The sequence below is a fragment of the Panicum virgatum genome, chromosome 1N (genome assembly GCF_016808335.1).
Source record: "Panicum virgatum strain AP13 chromosome 1N, P.virgatum_v5, whole genome shotgun sequence".
Taxonomy (NCBI): domain Eukaryota; kingdom Viridiplantae; phylum Streptophyta; class Magnoliopsida; order Poales; family Poaceae; genus Panicum; species Panicum virgatum.
The window spans coordinates 13,650,377-13,674,683 of record NC_053145.1 but is presented as its reverse complement, the minus strand read 5'-3'; positions in this window follow the sequence as shown (position 1 = coordinate 13,674,683).

Here is a 24,307-nt window from a genome sequence, read left to right as displayed (position 1 = left end):
AAGTACTCCATTAATTAAGGATTTAACCATCTTGGAGTAGAACAATGACTAGTGATCATGGGATTCATGTTGGGAAGCCACCGTTCTTTGATGGGAACAATTATGATTATTGGAAGACTAGGATGTCGGCTCATCTCAAAGCCATGAGTAGAAAGCTATGGAGAGTAGTAAATGATGGATATGTCATTTTGGACCCAAAGAGTTTGACACCCCTAGATGAGGAAAATGAGACACTAAATGATCAAGGGGTTAATGTGCTCTTTAGTGCTCTTGATGTAAATGAATTCAATAGAGTCAAGAGCCTCACAAATGCAAATGACATATGGAAGAAGCTCATGGAAATTCATGAGGGTACATCAACGGTGAAGGAGGCCAAGCTATACTTGCTTAAAGGAAATTTTAGTGAATTCACCATGAAGAAGGATGAGAGCATAGCCGAGATGTTCAACCGGCTAAATGACATTGTAAATGATCTCAAGGGACTTGGATTTGAGGTACCGGATGGGGATTTCAACCACAAGTTTCTTAGATGTCTTCCGAAAAGATATGACACAATTGTGACCTTACTTGTAAGGTCAAATGTGAAGACCGCAACTCCCACACAAATATTGGGAGAAATTCTCACCCATGACATGTTCAAGAAATCTCAAGATGAAGCTCATGGTGGAGAAATTGATATGAAAAAGAAAAGTGTGGCATTCAAAGCTCAAGATAGCAAAAATGAAGAAGAAAGTGGATGCCAAGAAGAAGAATCGGATGAGGAGATGGCTCTTTTTGTCAAGAGATTCAATAGAATGATGAGCAAGAAGAGTTTTGGCAAGAGAGGTCAATCATCAAGAAAAAATCCTTTTGTGGACAAGACTTGCTTTAATTGTGGTGAAGTAGGTCATATCATTGTCAATTGTCCAAACAAGAAAAAGGACAAGAAAAATGATGAAAAGAAGAAGAAGAAGTTCATCAAGAAGAAAAAGAATGGCCAAGCTTATTTTGTTGAATGGGATTCCGATGCAAGCTCCGATGATGATGATGATGATGACAAGCCATCCAAGGGAGTTGCCGGGATCGCCATCAAGGAGGCTCCATCACTCTTCTCTACACCACATTGTCTTATGGCAAAGGGTGGTGCAAAGGTACAACAAGATGATGAACTTGATGAACTTTCATATGATGATCTTGTTGAAATGCTTAATGATGCCGATGAATTCATGACAAAGGAAAAGGCTAAGTTGAGGGACTTGAAGTTGAAGTTTACTTCTCTTCAAGATTCCTATGAGGAGCTAAAGACTTCTCATGAGAATCTCAAAGAAACTCATGAGAAGCTTGAGGAAGCTCACAATACCTTGCTTAGTCATGAAAGAAAAGCAACATTGAGCATTGGTGTTAGTTGTGATTTAATTGATGATAAATCTTGTGGCTCTAGCTCTACTAGTTCTTTGTGCACTAAAATTGATAACTCATCTTGCAATGAATCTCTCATTATGGAAAATGATTTATTAAAAAAAGAGGTTACTTGCTTGACAAATGATTTGAGAAAATGCTATGATAGTAGAGCAAAGTTTAATCATTGTTGGGCAAGCCAAAAGTTCACCTTGAACAAGCAAGGGTTTGGATATATTCCTAAGAAAGGGAAGAAGGCTTTTGTGCAAACCAAAACTACCTTTGTGAAGAGTAGTGGCAAGCCATATTGTGAAAAATGCAAGAAGGTTGGACATGTTGAGAAGAATTGCACCAACAAGAAAGTCATATCCTTTGATTCAAGTTACATGCTTATGAAAAATTCAAATGGCAATGTTAGTGCAAAATTTGTTGGGATACCTATAAATGGTGCTAAAAAGAATGCCATTTGGGTGCCAAAAGTCTTGGTCACTAATGTGGTTACTAACGTTCAAGGACCCAAGAAAGTTTGGGTACCTAAAAAGGTTACTTCCTCTTTGTAGGTGAATTACAAGTCCGGGGGAAGACATTGGGTGCTTGATAGTGGATGCACTCAACACATGACCGGAGATCAAATGATGTTTTCCTCTCTAGATGAGAATGTTGGTGGCTATAGTGACATTATCTTTGGTGACAATAGCCGGGGCAAAGTCAAAGGAGTTGGTACAATTCCTATCTCAAGCAATCATTCTCTCTCAAATGTATTGTTAGTTGATTCTCTCAAGTTTAATCTCTTAGCGGTCACTCAACTTTGTGATTTTGGATATAAGTGTAGTTTCACTAAAGATGATGTTGTAGTGACTAGCTTGGATGGAAAAGATCACATCTTTACGGGATTTAGACATGAGGATGTATATCTTGTGGATTTTGCAACTAAAGAGGCAAATTTGTCCACTTGCTTATTCACTCAATCATCTTTGGGTTGGTTATGGCATAGAAGGCTTGGTCATGTTGGCATGAAACAACTCAACCGACTTTTGAAGCATGATTTAGTAGTTGGCTTGAAGAATGTGAAGTTTGATAAAGATAAGCTTTGTAGTGCATGTCAAGCCGGAAAGCAAGTTGCAAATACTCATCCCACTAAGAGTGTCATGTCAACCGAGAGACCTTTGGAATTATTGCACATGGATTTATTTGGTCCTACAACTTATAGAAGTATTGGTGGAAATTGCTATTGTCTTGTGGTAGTGGATGATTACTCAAGATACACATGGGTTTTCTTTCTTCATGACAAGGCCGATACATATGACACATTCAAGAAATTCTTTACAAGGGCCGAAAATGAATTTGAGCTCAAAGTGAAGAAAGTGAGGAGTGACAATGGAAGTGAGTTTAGAAACACAAGAGTTGAGGAATGGTGTGATGAGAAAGGAATCAAGCATGAATTCTCAACCAAGTACACTCCGGAACAAAATGGTCTTGTTGAGAGGAAAAATAGAACCTTGATTGATATGGCAAGATCAATGCTCTCCGAGTATAATGTTTCGGATAGTTTTTGGGCCGAAGCAATCAACACGGCTTGTCATGCCTCAAATAGATTGTATTGCCATAGATTTCATAACAAGACCCCATATGAGTTGCTCATTGGAAGGAAGCCAAATATATCATATTTTAGAGTGTTTGGTTGCAAATGCTATATTCTCAAGAAGGGAACTCGGTTATCAAAGTTTCAAAGCAAATGTGATGAGGGTTTTCTTCTTGGATATTCATCTAGTAGCAAGGCTTATCGGGTCTACAACAAAACACATGGCATTGTTGAAGAAGCATATGATGTTGAGTTTGATGAAACCAATGGGTCTCACAATGAACAAGAAAATCTTGATGATGTGAGAAGTGATGGTTTGAGAAATGCAATGAAAAATATGTCAATTGGTGATGTTAGACCAAGAGAAGAAGATGAAGATGAAGTTGGTCCTTCTATCTCTATTAGAGTTAATCCTTCAACTTCTATCTCAAATGATCAAGCACAACAAAATATACAAGATTCAAGTAATGATGATTCTCAAGTACAAAATCAAGTTGGTTCATCTAGTGCACCTTCTTCATCAACTCAAGAACCCATTATTCCTCAAAGAATTCATCATGTTCTTGCAAAGGATCATCCGGTGGATCAAATCATGGGTGATATTAGTAAGGGTGTCCAAACTCGATCTCGCATTGCTTCATTTTGTGAACATTATTCTTTTGTATCTTTTCTTGAACCTAACCGTGTAGATGAAGCATTGAGAGATCCGGATTGGGTGAATGCTATGCATGAAGAATTAAATAATTTCACCCGGAATCAAGTTTGGGATTTAGTTGAGAGGCCCAAGAATTATAATGTTATTGGCACTAAATGGGTCTTTAGAAACAAGCAAAATGAAGATGGAATGGTTGTGAGGAACAAGGCAAGATTGGTCGTTCAAGGCTTCACTCAAGTCGAAGGTTTGGATTTCGGTGAAACTTTTGCTCCCGTTGCTAGATTAGAAGCTATTAGTATTTTATTAGCTTATGCTTGCTCTCACAACATTAAACTTTTTCAAATGGATGTGAAAAGTGCTTTCTTGAATGGCAAAATTAGTGAACTTGTTTTTGTTGAGCAACCTCCCGGTTTTGAAGATCCCAAGAAGCCAAATCATGTATACAAGCTCTCTAAAGCTCTTTATGGTCTTAAGCAAGCTCCACGAGCTTGGTATGAAAGATTGAGGGATTTTCTTATCTCTAAGGGCTTCAAAATTGGTAAGGTTGATACTACCTTGTTCACTAAAGATATTGGTAAAGACTTGTTTGTTTGTCAAATTTACGTCGATGATATTATCTTTGGTTCAACTAACCCAAGTTTTTGTGAGGAATTTGGTGAAATGATGTCTAGGGAATTTGAGATGTCCATGATTGGTGAATTGAGTTTCTTTCTTGGACTTCAAATCAAGCAACTCAAGGAAGGCACCTTTGTGTGTCAATCAAAATATGTGAAGGATATCTTGAAGAAATTTGGAATGGAAGATGCAAAACCAATCAAGACTCCTATGGCCACAAATGGGCATCTCGACCTAGATGAGGGAGGTAACCCGGTTGACCAAAAGTTTTGCCGTTCTATGATTGGTAGTTTGCTTTATTTGACCGCATCTAGGCCCGACATCATGTTTAGTGTTTGCATGTGTGCACGATTTCAAGCCGCACCTAGAGAATGTCATTTGACCGCCGTCAAGAGGATCTTGAGATACTTGAAATATTCTCCTAATATTGGCTTATGGTATCCCAAGGGTGCTCATTTTGATTTGGTTGGATTCTCGGATTCGGATTATGCGGGGTGCAAGGTTGATAGGAAGAGCACTTCCGGTGGTTGTCAATTTCTTGGAAGATCTCTTGTATCATGGTCATCAAAGAAGCATAATTCCGTGGCTCTTTCAACCGCCGAAGCGGAATATATCTCGGCCGGAAGTTGTTGTGCTCAATTATTATGGATGAAGCAAACTCTTCTAGATTATGGTGTGAAATTTGATGAAATTCTCTTGTTGTGTGATAATGAAAGTGTCGTGAAGATTGCCTCTAATCCGGTTCAACATTCAAGAACCAAGCATATTGATATCCGCCATCATTTTCTTAGAGATCATGTGAACAAGGGTGATATCAAGATTGATGGTATTGGCACGGATGATCAATTAGCCGATATCTTTACCAAGCCTTTGGATGAATCTCGGTTTTGCAAGTTGAGAAATGAGTTAAATATCATTGACTTCTCAAATGTGGCTTGAAAACTAGCACATGTGGCATATGGTTCTTTCATGCACTTCTTGTTTCATTTTTATGAATTTTTGAGGTATTTTTGAGCCATTTATGAGTTTTCATGATTCTACTCGATTTATTTTTGAATTCTTGTTGAAACTTGCTCATATAAGTTGTTTGAAGGTTTTCATGCAATATTTGAGATTTTTGGATTTTTATATGAGCAATGATCCCAAATTGGAGTTGGAATTGAGAAAATTGGCAGAATTCAGACTTGTCAGATTTTTGGTAGCGCGGACGGTCCGCGGGTAATAGGCGGACAGTCCGCCGTTAATTGGACTTGTTCACCAGAGGCTCTGCAGAGAAGTTGTCAACCGCAGAAATTCATTGCGGACAGTCCGCAAAAGGACCGCGGACGGTCCGCGCATGTTGGGCAGAGGAAGTTCAGTCAGTTACAGTGTAAAAAATTTCAAAGGCGGACGGTCCGCCAAAGGACCGCGGACAGTCCGCGACTGGACAGAATTGTGGGGTCGGCCAGACTTGACTTATATTGGATGTCCCCCTCACCTCCCCCACCAAACCGAACACATACTCCAAAAGTGTCTCTCTCTTTCTCTCTCAAGCACGTGGGGAAGACGACAAGGTCAAGCCCTTTTGGAGTGGTTCCCGGACGGTCCGAGCACATCCCCGGACTCTCCTCAAGATAGTGCATCATGTCCTCGCGGTATTTCAATGAATCCCTAACTCTTGTTCTTGGATTTCTTTATTGGAAAGAGTTAGGGTTAGATGCTCCGATCTATTTTTTGGCCATGGATTCTTGAAAATACTTGGGGGATCTTATTCCTAGTGATGAGGAGATGCTATAGTTTAATTTTGGTTGATGGATTTGAATCGAAACTCAAAATATGGATGAATCAAAGATGAGGGCGATTTTGTGTTCCTGCGCAGAACAGATGGGTCGCGGACAGTCCGCCTGCTGGACGCGGACGGTCCGCCGTGGTAGTTCATGAACCGCGGACGGTCCGCGTTCAGAAGTGCGGACGGTCCGCTAGTATCAGATTTTTCAGATCAGTGCTGAATTGAGTTATATCATTAAGGATTCATTCTATTGCTTTAGTAATTGTTCTTATGGTTAAATCTTGATCTCAGGCCACCCCGGAAGATCATCAAGGTAGCTTCTAAAATCAAGAAGGCTATGTCTTCCAAAAGACAAAGAGACAGTGATGACTCGGATGATGTGGACTATGCTCCAAATGTCAGTGAGATGGCTGCAGCTTCTTCAGTAGGAGATGGAGGTGATGAGTCTTCAGAGGTAGAGACTGAAGGGGTTGATGATGATATTACAGATTTAATGGGGCTAGATCTACCTAGCCGTCAGTGGACTGCAGAGAGCTATGCCAATGCAAGAGCAGTGGATCAATTCAGCTTACCTCGTGACACCAACATTCTTTTCTTCAAAACCGAGGTACAAAAAGATGTTTACTTTGGTCATCTAGTTAAGAAAAATGTATTCAAACATCAGACCATTGACATAGGCTACATGAGACAACAACAAGTCATGACTGATCTAGTAGATAGATTTCAGCAAATGGGGTTAGCTAATTTTCTGCAGCATAGGTGTGATTGGAATGAAACTGTGATACGCCAGTTCTATGCCACCCTAGAGATCAACATGGTTGAGGAAACTTTTAGGTGGACAACTGGGAAAAGAACCTATGGTGCTACATTTGCACAGTTTGCTGAGGCAAATCAATTGGATTATAATTTCATCAATAGTGAGCAAAGCATGAATGTTGTGTTAGAAAACCCACTAGATGAAAATGACTACCCCATGTTCTATGAGCCTGCACATCTTGGAATTGCTAGAACTTTTGGGGGCACTCAGGGTCTGAGGCATCATCCTACAGTGATCAATAAGATTGCTAGAGTCACATTCATGCCTAAGAGTGGCAACAAGGACAAGATTAGAGGACACTATTGGAATGTGATATCTCATGTCATGAATGGAAATAGAATCAATGTCATTGCTCTTATCATGGATCAGCTTGCAGACTTGAGGCTTAACATGGAGATGAACTTGTACTTTGCTCCATACATTATGTCCATCATCAAGGTTAAGACTAGCTTCAGAGGGTTATGTGAAAGCAAGCACACTCCTTTCAGGCCATTCAAGAATGACAATGCTTTTCTCTTGAGGCCTTTGACTCCCTTCCCTGGAGATGATATGGATGCCGAAGCACAGGGGCAAGATGATAGTGATGATGATGCTCATATGGGAGCAGCTGCAGCTCAGCATGCCATGCCACCACCGCATCCTCCAGCACAGCAGCAGTGGGCTCCTCCAGCTGGCTACTTTGATCCATACTTTGCATCCATGCAGGAGAGCATGTCCTCTCAGATTGCGGGGTTGGCTAGTCAGATGCAGAATCAAATGAACCTCAACTTTCAGAACATGCAGCAGCAGATGTTCCAGCCCATGATGACTCAGATGCAGGGGTTTCATGAGAGCTTACACTCAGATATAGCAGCCCTTGACTCACGTTTTGAGGATTTGCCCTCCTCTGAGCAGTTTGAGCAGCTTGAGCAGAGACAGGAGCAGCTAGAGCAGCGCTTTGACGCTTTCAGCACAGCCTTCACAGGGTTTTCTGATCATTTCTACTCAGTGTTTCCAGCTCCAGTGCCGCCTCCAGAGTTCTACCCGCACCAGCCGTTCTACCCACCGCCACCTCCTCCACCAGCCGTTTGACTTTCTTGGCAATTGATGCCAAAGGGGGAGAAGAAGCTTTGGAGTGCTTGGATCTAGGGGGAGATCATTCGCTTGTGGCTTCCGCTTGCTACTCATGCCTATTTGTGTCTTGTTTGATCTCTATTTAAGACTTGTGTTTGGATTTGAACTTTTGGGTTGTATTGTGTGATGAACTATGTTGGTTTGTGCTACTCTTATCTATTTATGTTCATCTTGTGGTTGTGAGGTTGTGCTAACCATGTTAAAGTTCATATCATATATATCTTGTATCTTGTATGCCTCGATTTCCACTTGTAGGGAAAACTCCGTCAAAAGTTTCAAATATATATATGTGTGCTTGGTATTCATGAAAATTTATATGCACATATCAAGGGGGAGTTCTCTCTACTCTTCGAACTTGGGAAATTTATTCATACCATATTCTGAAATTTTTCAAGAAAATGAGTAAGTTCTTCCAAAGTTCAATTCCAAGTCCACCTTATGCCTAGTGTATAAAGTTGACTTGAAAACTTCTATCACTCCAAAATTTAGTGTTGTCATCAATTACCAAAAAGGGGGAGATTGAAAGCATCTAGGCCCCTAATTCGAGTTTTGGTAATTAATGACAACGGTTTGTGGATTAACGATTTCATTTGAGATAATGAGTATAGGTTGATCCACGGATGAAAGAGATTCGGTTGTGTACGTATGGAATTTTGGAGATGATGAGCAAAGCTCGGGCTCAAGGCAAAGGTATAAAATAGGGCCTTTGTATTTTACCGGTCACAAGGCATTTAGTGGTTGAAAAGTGACCGGATTTGTTGGATAGTTAGCCGTTCTATCAAGAGGGGTTGTGTACTCATGCTTGACGGGTCTTTAGTGCCATTTTGCTCAAAATGTCTAGTTGCATGCATGAGGGCTAACGACGTTTTGAAAAGATTTGAAATAGACTAAGTTCGAGAGCTCACTGAGTAACGGCGGACAGTCCGCACCTGAGGGGCGGACAGTCCGCGCCCGTTCCAGAGAGCTTGCAGAGGATCTGGTGGGCTGGCGGACAGTCCGGCCCAGAGGGGCGGACAGTCCGCGATCGTTCCAGAGAGCTTGCAGAGGCTCTGGTGGGCTGGCGGACAGTCCGGCCCAGGTGGGCGGACGGTCCGCTACTGTATTTCATTTTTGTACCAGAAAGGGTGTCTCTCTGGTGTGGGCTTCAAAGTTAAACTGCGGACGGTCCGCTCCTGAGGCGCGGACGGTCCGTAGGCTAATCTCAAAGTTGTTCCAGAGATGATGTTAGTCTCTGGTGGGATTGGAACTCTTAACTGCGGACGGTCCGCCACTGGGACGCGGACGGTCCGCCAGGGCTTAACGGCTAGTTCTGACATGCATTAAATGCACTCTGACTCACTGGTTTATAATGGCGGACAGTCCGGTTTTTGAACCGCGGACGGTCCGCGACTTCGCAGAAAAAAGTGTAACGGCTAGTTTTTGGAGGGATGTCTATATATACCCAATGCCCGGCCATTGGGTGACTCTCTTGGCCATTTGGATAGCATTCTTGACACATTAGAGCTAAGGCATTCCTCTCTCACACACACTTGCTTAGAGATTGCATTTTTAAGAGTGTGAGAGCTTCCTAGTGCATTGCATCAAGAGTTTGAGCTTTGTGGCATTAGGGAAACTTCAAGCAAGCGTCATCAACTTGTTACTCTTGGGAGTTGCCGCTCCCTAGACGGCTTGGAGAAGTGGATTTCGTGGAGCACCTCCAAGGAGATTGTTGAGGAGCCCCGATTTCGGTTGTGAGAGGTCTTGTGCTCACCTCACCGGAGTGGTGAAGAGCAACTCTAGTGGAATCGAGGTGTGGAGCGGTTCCTTGATTCAAGCCGGCTCAAGATCAAGAGGTTCTTGATAGAGGAGCAGTTGATTCTTGGAATCCACCTCAACGTGGATTAGGGGTGACCGGCAAGTCATCGACACCACGGGATATATTCTTGTGTCAAGCTCGGTTACTACTCTTGCTCTCTTTTATTCTTGTCTTTACTTTGAGCAATTTACTTTACTAGAGCTTGATTCGTGTCTTGTCACCCTAGGTTGCAAACCCATCTAGAGATTGTAATAGCTTGACATAGGGCTTTCCTTTGTTACTAATTAAATTTCTCTAGTGTTGTTGGTTTTAGATTTTAAACCGCCTATTCACCCCCCCTCTAGTCGGTGTTCTTGATCCTACAAAGGTTCGCACAAGACCCAAAGCCACTAACTCACAAAAGATCTTCTCAACTCAAGATTGGTCTAGCAGCTTACATCGATCACACTACTACAACAGAAAACTTAGGAAGACATTTAGGTAAAAGCAACACATTTTAGGAAAACAACAAACAAATAAGACAATCAACCAAACCAAGATATGCCATGATGCATGCACGTTCTATCGTTCCTCACCAACAATTGCCAATAACTAGGCATACGGGGACAACCGGTGGCACAAATACATACTCTCCCTATATACACAAGTCGTTCTTACGTTCAAAGCTTACGTAACATGGTTAGTGTACCAGCAGACAAACATATATAAGATATATCCACTTCTGGACCCTTCGTTCTAGCACACACGAACGGCTCCCATGTGTCCTACGCCACACGGGTAATGCATATGCAGTTTCCCACATATTCACACATACATTACCATCCACTATAGAGATGGCACCCAAACGTTCGACACTGAATGGGCAACGCTTCATATGTTACTGAGGCAACATATTCACTTCTCGTACAAATCGCCTTACGGGACACCCAAGGGTAAATATGTCCTAAGGTACACGGTCATGGCCAACCGCGTGACAGGTCTACACCTCGTAACATTGCCTTACGAGATGGCCGTGATTACAATCACACGGTGGGAAATCCGCACTCCGTATCAGGCGGCAGATAGAGATAGGCTCGTTTGAATTGAGCCTTATCACCTCCTCGTATGCTCATCATACAAGACCCGCGCATGTATAAAACACGTGGGCTATTCTAAGGGACTACCAGGAATACTCACCTTGCTTACCTTAGCGTAGGTGCGTCATTACAGAATTTTAATGGTCAGTTGTGCAAGAAAGTAAGTTTTAACAGAAAGTAAAATACTGGAAATGCGGAAATAAAATAGATACATAGATGCCACCTTGACATATATAACCTAAATAGGGCATACGAGCTATCTATGTTATTCCCTTACCGCAACTAGCATCAATTTTTCAAAATCAACAAATTTTCAAGTTAATTATTAGTTTTAAACTAAATTAAGCATGCAAGTAATCATTCCCAGTGCATTTCGGCTCTGATAGGCACTGCATGTTCCCGGCCGCGGCAGTACCAGAATGAAGAGTTTAGAAGAAATTCCAGTAGTTTGTGAGTACCCTGATGTATTTCCCGAGGAATTACCAGGTATGCCTCCAGATCGGGAAGTTGAGTTTGTTATTGAGTTACAACCTGGTACAGTACCAATATCTTAAAGGCCATATAGAATGACTCCTAGTGAATTGGCTGAATTGAAAATCCAGTTGCAAGAGCTGCAAGATAAAGGTTTTATCCGACCAAGTACCTCACCATGGGGTTGTCCAGCTTTGTTTGTAAAGAAGAAAGATCATGGATTAAGGTTATGTGTGGATTATCAACCCTTAAATGTGGTCACAATCAAGAATAAGTGCCCCCTCATTCGCATTGATCTTCTCTTTGATCAATTAGCTGGTGCTAAGGTGTTCTCAAAAATAGATCTTCGATCTGGCTATCATCAAATCAAAATCAGACCATCAGATATACCAAAAACGGCATTCTCCACTCGCTATGGTCTTTATGAGTACTTGGTTATGTCCTTTGGATTAACCAATGCTCCAGCTTACTTCATGTACCTCATGAATTCGGTATTCATGCCAGAGTTGGATAAATTCATCATGGTATTCATTGATGATATCTTAATCTATTCCAAGACGGAGGAAGAACATGCTCAGCACCTTCATATAATACTCCAGCGTCTCAGGGAACATCAACTGTATGCTGAATTCAGTAAGTGTGAATTTTGGCTAATAGAAGTTCCATTTCTAGGCCATGTCATCACCACTGAGGGTATCTCCGTTGATCCTAGTAAAGTATAGGATGTACTAAACTGGAAAGCCCCACCCTCAGTTGCTGAAATCTGAAGTTTCTTGGATTTAGCTGGTTATTATCATCGGTTCATACCAGAATTTTCTCGGATTGCTAAACCTATGACTGAACTCCTCAAGAAAGGTACCAAATTTCATTGGAGTGACCGATCTGAGGAAGCTTTCCAAAAGTTGAGAACTCTACTTACTTCAGCACCAATCTTAGCTCAACCAGATACTACAAAACCATTCGATGTTTATTGTAGGCACAGGAATTGGCTGTGTTCTGATGCAGGAGAATTGAGTAATTGCCAATGCTTCTCGATCACTCAAGCGTCATGAAGAGAACTATCCCACACATGATCTTGAATTAGCAATTGCAGTTCATGCCTTGAAGATCTGGTGACATTTTCTTTTGGGTATAATGTGTAACATTTATACTGATCATAAGAGTCTCAAATATCTCTTCACTCAAGCTAATCTGAATATGCGTCAAAGAAGGTGGCTCGAATTGATTAAAAATTATGAGCTAGAAGTACATTATCATCCGGGAAAGGCAAATGTAGTTGCTGATGCGTTAAGTCGCAAAGCTCACTGTCATTGCCTTTCTTCTGTACCTCTAAGCGAGTCCCTTTGCTTTGAAATGGAAAAATTGAACTTGAGTATTGTACCATCCGGTACATTGGCCCATATAGAACTTGCTCCTACTCTTCGTGATCTTATTATTGCGGCCCAAAAGAAGGATAAAGGGATGAAGGAAATTGAGAGGAGGATATTAATAGGGGACCCTGGAGTGCAGTGTTTTCATCAGGATAACGAAGGTGTAATATGGTTTGAGAACCGGATAGTGGTGCCTAAGAATTTTGAGCTCAGAAAGCAGATTCTTGATGAAGCCCATCTTTCACGATTATCAATACATCCTGTCAGTAATAAGATGTACCAAGATCTAAAACAACAGTTTTGGTGGACTAGAATGAAATTTTTTTTGCTAAGTATGTATCCGAATGCGACTTATGTCGGCAAGTCAAAGCTAGTCATCTTTTAAGTTAGCTGGAACTCTGCATGGAAATGGGAAGATATTAGTATGGATTTCATGGTTGGATTGCCTCGGACCCTGAAAGGTTATGACTCTATTTGGGTTGTGGTTGATAGACTGACCAAGTCAGCACATTTTATTCCGGTTGGCACTCGTTATTCCACAAAAAGATATGCTGAACTATACCTTGAGCATATATTATGCTTGCATGGTATACCCAAGACTATCATCTCTGATTGTGGGAGCCAATTCATTGCTCGCTTTTGGGAGCAATTACATACTTGCTTAGGAACTCATCTGATCCGCAGCTCTACTTATCAACCCTCAGACTGATGGCCAAATAGAGAGAATAAACCAGATATTAGAGGATATGCTTCGTGCATGTGTCTTAGCTTATAAGCAAAAATGGGATGAATATCTGCCATAGGCTGAGTTCTCTTATAATAACAGTTATCAAGAAAGTATAAAAATGGCACCATTTGAAGCTCTATACGGCCATCGATGCCGTACTCCTCTAAATTGGTCGGAAGTTGGAGAGAGAACCATTTTTGGACCTGACATGGTTAAAGGAGCCGAAGAACAAGTTTGACTTATCCAAGAAAACTTAAAGATCGCACAGTATCGTCATAAGAGTTATGCTGATAAATGGCATAGGCCACTTGTTTTTGAAATCGGAGACCACGTCTACCTAAGGGTGTCGCCTTGGAAAGGTATTCAAAGGTTTGGAGTAAAAGGGAAATTGGCTCCTCGTTACATTGGTCCGTATCCAATTGTGGAGAGATGCGGTCCTGTAGCTTATCGATTGGATCTTCCCGCAAATCTTTCGGCAATTCATAACATCTTCCATGTGTCACAACTGAAGAAATGTCTGAGGGTTCCAATTGAATAGTGACACAATTCAGTTAGAACCTGATCTCACTTATTCTGAGCATCCTATCAAGATACTTGACCGTAAGGATCGAATTACCCATCGCACTACTATCAAATATTATAAGGTTCAATGGAGTCACCACTCTGAAGATGAAGCTACTTGGGAGAAAGAAGAGTTCCTAAAATCCAAGTATCCATATTTTCTAAACACACATCAAGGTACTTCAGATTTGAGCTTTCCACCTTAATTCCATCATCTCGAATCTCGAGACGAGATTCTTTTTAGGGGGGAGACTGTAACACCCTGGTGTTAATTTCATGTTTAATCTATTAATCATGAGCTTAAATTCGTCATTAGCATAGTTTCACCTTCCATGGTATGCTTCACATTTAGCTAGTTCGATTCAAGTTTTTCTCTCTTAACTAAGCCTCGAATCAATTTTCGATCAACATCAATGTCGTAGATTTATTCATCCTCTACAACTTCTATTTTGGCCAAACTTCTAGTTTCAATGGAAAAATTCGAGTTTTGGGCAGTTTAGATTTGAATCAGAAATTTTGAAAGAGTTCTGGGCAAGGGCCGGTCCGACCGACGGTGAGCACCGGTGCTCCGGCGGCGCGCAGTGCCGGTGATGCCACGCGTCACCGCGTCGGCAAGTCCACTGCCACTTAAGCGGTGCAGACCCCATTCGAGCTAATCTCGTTGCCCTTCCCGTTCATCTCCCTCAGGCTCGCGCGGAGCAAGCAGAGCAGCCCTAACGCCGCCGCTCACTGAGCCGGCCATCCTCCGCCACCCCCGCCACCGTTCCTCACGTCCCGAGCCGCCCAAGAGTCGATTCACCCCGCCTGTCACCTCCACCACCCCCTCCCGAGCCTGAATACGCCATTTTGCGGCCAGAATCGAGCCCACAACTGCTGGACGCCATTAACCCTAGCATCAAAGCTCCACCTCTCTCGCCGGTGACCCTTCTCTGGCCCTCCTCCATCCGATTAGCGAGTATGGTGGACTTCCCCGTGCCCTACTTATAGATGTACATGCAGCCCGGAGCCCGACAGCCCGCCCATGAGCCCGGTTTTTTTGGCTCGGCCCAAGCCCGGCCCGACCCGACCTGTACCGTGCCCGGGCTAGCCCGGCCCGCAAGCATGGGCCGTGCTTGGGCCGTCCCCTCAGCACGCCGGGCGGCACGGCCCGGCACGCCTGATACAGACCGGCCCGGTAAGGGCCCGTTATTTTCCAACCCCATATAAATTGAGAAAGCAAACTACTAACCCTAGTCACTCCTCACCGTCTCATCCCCACCCGGCCACCCCCCACCTCCCCCGGGCGCCGCCGCCTACCTGTCTCTTACCCTCCCCAACGCCCACCTCCCTCTCACCCTCCCCGCGCCGCCCCCATCCTTCGGCGGCGGTGACCGGCTGGCGGCTGTTCCTTCCTCTCCTGACTCCTGCACCTCCGCGACGCTCCGGGCTCCCCTCCTCTCTGTGCCGGCGCGCCGCTCCCCCTCCTCTTCTCCACGCCGCTCACCCGCTCCGCTCCCACTCCACTCGACCGAGCTGGCGAGCTCCTCTACAGATCTGTTCGTGGAGAGCGCCGGTGCTCGGCGTGGCTCGGCGCCTCGGCGGGCATGGATGGGCGGCGGCGGTGTTGGCCGGCGGGCGTGGCGGCATTGGCTGGCGGAGGCGTGGCTGGCAGCGCGATGGCATCGGCAAGCTCGATTCGGGAGTGCGGGTGGCGGATGGCCCGAGCACAGTGAAGGCACCGTGCTTTTTGGGCTCCAGCCCAGCGCAGCCAGCGGCAGCGTTTTTTTTTAGTTTTTGGGCTTTGGGCGGCCCAATTTGTGTTGTAGTGCCGGGCTTTCTCGGGCCGGCCTGGCACGAAACAGGCCCACGGGCCCATGCCTGGGCCGTCAGGGGAGCCCATGGGCTAGCACGGCACGGCCCGGTGGGATATTGGGCCGGGCTAGGCACGGCCCGGTAAAGAACGGGCCAGGGCGGGCCCGTGCCAGGGCCGGGCCGGGCGGCCCGAATGGCCATCTATAGCCCTACTCCATCTCCCGGCCCATTTCTTCTTTGGTTCGTGCGCCGCCGCCGCCGGGAACATGCAGCGCCGCCACGGCTGCTGCGCACCGCCACCTGCTCGTTGCCCCTCGCCCTGGGATGAGTTCCCGCGTTGCTGCCGCGCGCCCGGGTGCTGCCTGCCCCCATTGGCCGCGTTCCTGCTCTCCCTTGCCGCCGCCCCCGCCCCTCACCGGCGGGAACACCGCCACCGGGCCGCTGCACCGAGGAGAACTTTGCTCTGGAGCCCGGCGCTGCCCTGGGAGCGGTCAGACCAGTTGGACCGGTCTGGTCTGATCTGACTGGTATTATGAACTGGTCCAACCGGTTCTCCTGTTAAACTTCTTTTTCCTGAGACTAGAAAATTCATAAAAAATTGTAGGAAAATGCCAAAAATGCAAAACCAGTTTCTGTAGCTCCAGAATTTCATGCTCTATTTGATAGAACATGGAATGGGTAGCTCACCCACTTTTACTAGATGGTTTTGCTTGTTCTTGTTTAATAGTAGCTAAGGTTTAGAACCACTTCTTCTATTTTGGAGTTGAGCCTGACCTAATCAAGTACATCCTCTAATCTTCTTTGATGGAGACACTTCAGGCTAAAAGGAATTAGGAATCGAGATCTCACCTCAGTACTAAGCCATTCCTTTGAACCATAGTTTTGAGGTTGCTAATTACCGGTTTTGCTTGTGCTTCTATTTACGAGTTTTGCATTGCATTGCATTGCATTGCATAGAATCATTTCTTGTGCCTCATGCATGGCATCATTCATTTCTTGTAGACTATGAACCCGAAGTAGCTTACGAGCTAATTGTCGAGCCAGTCCAGGAGCCTCCAGCAGGAGATCAGCAATAGGGAGAAACCGTTGAGCAAGCTCCAGAAGAAGTTGCTAACCCCACTAACCTGCAAAGCAAGCCCCGGAGCATATCCCTTACTTTTAATTTATGCCATGTTATATTTAAGGTATTGTGCATTTATGTTCAAGGAGTTGACTGGAACCTTAGATGCATAATCTCTAGGTACCTCAGTATCTTTACTAGTATGATAGATCGATAGCACTGCTACGCTTAATTAAGGTTTGGTAGAAGACGGGTGGTTTCTTGTCACCCGCGAGATATAGGGTTTTGTTACTTCAGAAGGTTAATTGAGAAAGAATCCTGTAAGAGTGAAAATGGAGACCAGATGGAGAGAAATTGGACATGATTATGGAATGAAGGAAAATCGAGCCTCCGCCTGTGTCGATTGAGGATGTACCGTTGTTGGCCCTTTGACCGAGGATTGAATAGTAGTAACCATATGCTGGAAGTAGGAGGTAGTCGAAACCGGTAAGCTAATTACCTAATTGCAACAAAATTTGATTCTCGACCCGCTACTCAGGGTTTGGGATGATGGCAGATGGTGTAGTCGTCCACGGGTTCACCGGGTGTTTGCACATGTGTGACTCATCATCCGGGTGTTGGCGGGCACAATTCAGGCTTCGAGGTAATCATGAGAATAGTTGCTCGGTGTGACCCAACGGGGTTGCACTTGGCGTGTGAGTTAGGTCTACCTTGCAAGGTTAAATCGAATCGATTCTCCGTGACTCGCGGATATGAGAGCCTTGGTCACTGCATCGCATCGTAGTAAAGATTGAAATGACGCTGGAAGGTTGATGTTGGATTATGGTTGTGAATCTCTGATAAATAATTTGAACAACCACGTTTGCTCTAGAGAATTAGGCAAACCTAGTTTATAGTTGTTAACTCAATTTGAGCTAAAATATTGAAAATAAGGATCTAGTATTAACGGATTTTCAGCAAAAGAGCTACAGAGCCAATGAGCCTTGCATGTTTAGGAGTCGGCTAAGTATATACCATTAGTCGGGTAAGCCTTGCTGAGTATTAGAGTACTCAGGCTTGTGGTTGTAACCTTTTAAGCAGGCTATGTTCCGGAGGACTTCGAGGAGATCTGTGCATCTTGGATTGGTCAACCTCTTCCTCCGGGATGGACCGTCTAGTGGGTCTCGTCTTCTCTGTGAAGCTAGTTGGTTGACTTCACATCCGTGGGCTAGATGTGAAGCTCACCCTTTTATCGTCATCAATAGTCTCTGTGTTGTGTTTTAAACTCTGTTTTACTTTCCGCTGCGTTTGAACTCTATGGTTTGAATTGTAAACTTGGTTTGTAAACCCTTATTGTAAATTAATTTGGTAACTTCTGTTATAAACTCGTATTGTAAATTTTTTTTGAAAACTTTTGTTGCTTGTAATCATCTGTTCTTGTCTTCGTGCGAGACTTCCAGTGTAGCCAATTCTGGTTACAGTAGGCTGTCCGGGTATGCCGTTCGAGTGCAGTAAGCTATGGATTAAGTCTAAGATGATAATTATTGCACTTTAATCATTTTATTTAGACGGTTCTGCGACAATAAGATGACAAGAAAGACGAGCCCCCTTTAGATGTGTTGGCTAGATTCACCACTGGGTACATTACATACACTTCTGATGTCTCCTCCTTCAATTCTAATTATGTTGGGAGCGACCCTGCGATTGATCGAGGAAGCCCCAAACTCAGCAGAACTGAAGCGAGAATGGCCGGTATGAACCCGCTGCTGCATTCCGCTGTTTGTTGCGTGCTGCGGCCACCGCCGCTGCGGCGCGCGGCTGCGACAACGCCGCCGAGGAGGAATAATGCCACCCTTGAGGCTGTTCGATAGCATGTGCGCGAAGCGGTGCGCTCGTGTGCGGTGGGCTACACGCTGGGCATTGGCCTCTGCTATGCCATCGACAAGGCCTGGCGTGATAGCAAGGCCGATGTCGCTCCTTCCAAAGCAAGGGCCTCTGCCGTCTGATACGATCAGGAGGGGCAGGGGGCGGGGCTGATGGCGGCGCGGTGAAGCCTCGACCATCATCGTCTGGCTTGCTAAAGTATCCGTGTGGATGGAGGAGTTCTTACGGGCTGCTTTAGTGTGTGGAGTGATTGTTTTTTCTTTACAACTCGTATTTCGTAGTCGCAAGAATTGTCACCAAGGAATAATGCTAGGAGCTGCCATTTGTAAAGACGTTGTTAAGTTTCAATATAAAGCTAGGCGCCTTGCCTTTGGTCGAAAACAATGCTTGGAGCTATTATTGCTATCTAAATATACAGTGGTTCTCTCATTCTACGAGCGAGTGCATTCGAACAAATCTTGCGGCATGATTGGTTAGCCCGCAAGAACAAATATAACCAGCCACATCAGTTAATAAGAATAGGGTTCGTGCCAAGTAGGAATATACTACTAATGAAAAAACAAGGTTAGGTAAATAGGGTTCGTGCCAAGTAGGGTTCGTGCTAAAAAGGATCCGACCTAATTGCCAACGCGTTTAGGATGTCTGGTCCGGGAAATCTATTCCTCGCATATGTGAGTAGAAATGATTACATCACAAAAGCACTATTCCCTGAGTTAGGGGACGGGGGAGCTGCCGCTAGTGAGCTAGTGGAGGACGAGGGGGTGGCTGGTGGGGGAGCGGCCGCCGGCGAGGTCACTGATGGTCGGGGTGGTGGAGGGTGGTGGCGAACCTTAGGTTTCGGGGTTTCGGGGCTCCAATAATATCCACCGGACCTAGAAGAGGGGAGGCGGTGCAGGTGTACCACCGGCCGAGTGTTGGCAGTCCTTAGCCTAACAGAATAAATCCGCAAGCGTACGGATACCAATGTAGCTTTCACCCAGTAGTATTCCAGGGTATCGAATCCACGAGGAACGAGAAGTGCACTGAGTAGTGATTCTTGTTTATCCCAGGGGTATGACGGGAGTGAAGAGGTCCAGATAAGATAGGTAGCGGTAGTCTAACGTCGTATTACTAACTACTCCTATCAAGAATACTTGACTTATACTCTAGTTGCTTCGGCGGCCTAAGCGAAGGGCGCAGACAGGGGTGAGAAGGGGCCCAACATACTTTTGCCAATCCTACTGCTATGAAAACACCCGAACGTGGTGGACTACAAAGGACGGACAGGGCTGTCACCACCTGCCGCCTACCACTGCGGTTCCGTGGGGTGGAATACAACCCAAGGTAACTAACCAAATCTAGGTACCACACCTAAACTATCGAGTCACTGACTTCCGCCTCACGTTAAGGCAAGAAGAAACCCCAAATAAATAGAACTTGATACCAAATAAGTAGAACTTGATACTTCCGCCTCACTAGAGAGATCAAATATTCAAGTACTAATGACGAAAGAAGAGGAAATTACTCGAATCGAAGCTTCATTCGTCGGAGGCAAAAAGTTGGAGAGGGGCCGACACTCCGGCTCCTCTCCGGACTCTCACCTTGCCTCTCTCCCTATTTCTAAAGATATGTGGAGCGCTACGCTTCATCTTGGACTTGCTCCAATTCACCGTGTCTTGAATGAGGGGTGAGGGGTCCCTTTTATAGTGCTGCGGAGGTCAGTTCTTTGGGTCGCTGCAAAGGTATGCAACCACTTTCTTGGCTTAAACTCCACACAAAAGGGTGACTTGAGGGGCTGCAAAGTGGGGCCGGCCGGCCTCCCTTAGGCCGGCCGGCTTGGGGATGCTGCCACTCGAGCACCACCTTCGGATGGACGCTCCTGATGCTCTCTGGAGGTCTGTGCAAAAGGCGGTTTGTCAAACCGACTTTTCTTGGGCCGGGCGGCCTGGCTCTGGAGGGATTTCGGCCCTTCGTTGCACCGACACAATCCTCTCTGGTCATAGTTCCATCCTTGATGGGGTGGACGTTTGTGCTCTGATCATGGCCCATGATTCCTTCACTTTGGGTATGGGTTCAAGCCTTCCGGGTCTAACTTGTATATTTTTCACTCTGGATAATACTGGTAAAATCTCATGCCAGGATTCCACCGAAAGTATGCCGGTCGGCCGGATTCGGCCTTCCGGTCCAAATAGTGTCCGTTTTGGGTCAATTTTGGATATGTTGTTCCTGAGATCAAATATGCACCAAAGCTTGTGGAACTCATTAGTAATAATGGTTATGGCATGGTTATGGCCTATATTTCATGAAATCAGGCGGAGCGTTGGCGGCGAAAATCATCGATATCGACCGCCAACACCAATCGAGGCAGAGCCCCCGGTGGCCGGGGCGAGGAGAAGACGATGGCAGTGGACGGACGGCGCAGCGGCGAGACTGGTTAGGGGTGGCGACGGTCTGAGGGCGGTGGCGGAGGTGCCAAAAACGGCGACAGAGCTGAGGAAGGCGGAGGACGGCGGGAGCGCTTGGCTCTGCGATTGGATGAATTCCAATTGCAGAGCGCAATGAATAGACGCCCCCCTGTCTGGTCCTGATAGTAGAAAATTTTGTTTTTACCCTGATGCCAGTGCACCAAGCACCATGAACGTGGCTTTGCCCCTGCCTTCTCCCACCTGCAGGTCGAGGAGCTATGGCTTCACCATGTATTCCAAGACAGCAGTAAGCAAATCCAGTCCACCGTCATTACCTGCATCCCTTGGAACATTTGGAAAGCGAGGAATCGGAAGTCTTTTATGACATCAACACTTGGGCACGAGGGTTGCTTCGATGCCTGCGCAATGACCTATGTCTATGGGTTTATAGGGCTAGAAAACACACTAGTAAGGCTACACTACAAAGCTGGTGCGAGAGATTTGACCATGTAATTGGTTGAGCATGTTCTCACTCTTTTTACTCTTTTTTCACAAATCTTGTATGCCAAAACCTGCAAATATGAATACTGTTTAGGCCGGCTTTTGCCTACCGTAGTAAAAAAAACCTCTAAAAAGAGTCAACTAAATTCTGGATTAAATATAGAAATATACGAGCACTCGTGCTGAGTCGAGCACTAAAATTCTGGTAGGATTCCTCCGGCATCCCATTCATCACTTCCTTTGGAGAAGGTTACAACACTATACCGTAGCGTGATCACTGTGATCCGGCCGCCGAGGAGTTGGAGCTAGCGATCATTGTGGTCCGGCCGTCGAGGAGTTGGAGGTGGCCAGGGTGGGGCGAGGGACAAAGAAGGACTAGACGATGGATGGGCGTATTGCATAAAAAAAATTGTCGGCCGTGATTATATATTGCTAGGACACACGTAGTTTTCTAAAAGATCCACGCGCACTGCTACTGTTGACACAGATTTAGCCAACACACAAGCACTAGGATGCGTAGGATCGCAACGATCGTAACTTGACGAAGATCCCTGGTGACCGGTCAAACCGGTCGCGCCAACCGGTCAGACCTGTCAGGCGCAGAGAGGCTTCGCAAAGACCTAAAACCGCGAGCTCGGGAGGGACCCCCGTCGGAGCTCGCAGATCTAGGGTTGTCTTAAGGTCGGTAGGCCACTCAAGACGCCCTTGGACGCCGTAGAGACGCACAAAGAACAACACGAGATTGAAAAAGCTAGGGTTTCAGGAAAAAGTAAAATAATAGATTGATTTTGATTCGATTGGGTAAAAAAACTCAATCGGCTGTGGCCTTTATATTCATAGGCCGGGGAAGACGTACCCCTTTCAAATTAGGTTACAAATGGACTCTACTAATCAAATCTAACTAGATTTGATTTACACAAGACCAGACTGGTCTGACCGGTCGGCCCGACCGGTCAGAACATATGCCCCCCCTGCCTTTTCTGTGAGCTTTGCAAGCCAAAACGCAAGTACCAGAAACTAGCCTAGATACATGATTTACACAGAAAATGCAAGGCTAAAAATAATACTAAGGGCGATACTCTATACCAGCCGTCGTCGTCTTCAAGCGTCTTGCCACACGCTGGGATAATATTTCTTCAAGTATCTTCCATTAAGAGCCCTTGGAAGGCGTTCTCCTTGCATCGTCTCCACCATATAAGACTTACCGAAGATAACCTTGACGATCTTGTACGGTCCTTCCCAACTTGGCGACCACTTGCCGAATTTATTGCTCTTTGTCTCAAGAGGCAATATTGTCTTCCATACCAGCTCACCAACCTGAAAAGATTTGGCTCTTACCTTCTTGTTGTAAGCTCTAGCCACCCGAAGCTTGTCCTTCTCAATTTCCTTCAAAGCTTGCAACCGATTGTCGCTTACTTCATCAATATTGTTCATCATCAAGTCATAGTAATCAACAGCAGTAAGGTCAATTTGTTTAGCTAATCTATAAGCATCCAGATTCACCTCAACGGGCAAAATGGCCACTTGGCCATATACAAGCTCAAAATGAATGACCTTAGTAGCACCATGTCTAGATATACGATTAGCCCACAATGCTTCAGATAACACCTTATGCCACCTCCTGGGATTCTCCTCTATCTTCTTCTTGATAAGCTTTATCAAGATCTTATTACTAGACTCGGCCTGACCATTGGCCTGAGTATAGTATGGAGATGAATTGAGTATCTTAATCTTATAAGATTCGGCAAAATCATGTACCTCCTTTGAAATAAATAATTAACCTTGATCTGTTGTCAAAGTTTGGGGAATACTGAATCTATGAATAATATGCTCTGTAATAAACTCAATTACCTCCCGATGCATCATATTCTTCAAAGGAACTACTTCAGTCCACTTAGTGAAGTAATCCGAAGCAACTAACATGAAGCGATGTCCCTTTGAAGAATGGAGAATTAATCTGACCAATAAAATCCAATCCCCTCTGAACGGCCATGACTTGATTATAGGGTGCAACAACGCAGCAGGCACCAACTAAACATTACCGAATCACTGACATTCTTCACACCCCTTATAATATCTGAAACAATTAGCCATCAGAGTTGGCCAATAGAAACCGGCTCTCCTAAGCAACCACTTCATTTTAGGAGCCGATTAATGTGTACCACAGATGCCTTCATGGACTTCTCCCATGGCAACACGGACCTGGTCAGAATCTAAGCATTTGAGAAGTATATCTTCGGCGGTCCGACGATAAAGATTATTGTCAATCAAAATATATTTAAACGCCAAATGCCGAATATTCCTTTTTGCACCATGACCAGGGTCCTTTAAATGCGTCACAATAGGCACCCTCCAATCAGCAACCTCGATCTTCCCCTTAGAATTGGAAACATTGGCCGACTCGCTGTTCTCAGGAGGCTGAGCGGTTAGACCAGTCTCTGGACCGGTCAGACCGGTCTGGGCCGTCAGACCGGTCGGGGCATCCGGTCTGACCGGTTTGTCCAGAACCAGCAACTCGGCTGTTGCTCGCATCGGCTTTCTCATGTTAAAATATTTCCTAGTAACATTGTAGCCAGATGCTTGCTGAGCCAGAGCATTTGCCTTCTTATTACTATCTCTTGGGATATGTCGAATAACGAATTCATTAAAGCCAGAGATAATATCAAGGCATCTATCAAGATACGCATTTAATGATCCGTTGTAATATTGGCATACCTTGGATACTTATTGCACCACCAGAAGTGAATCTCCATAAGCTTCCATATGTTTAACACCCATTGA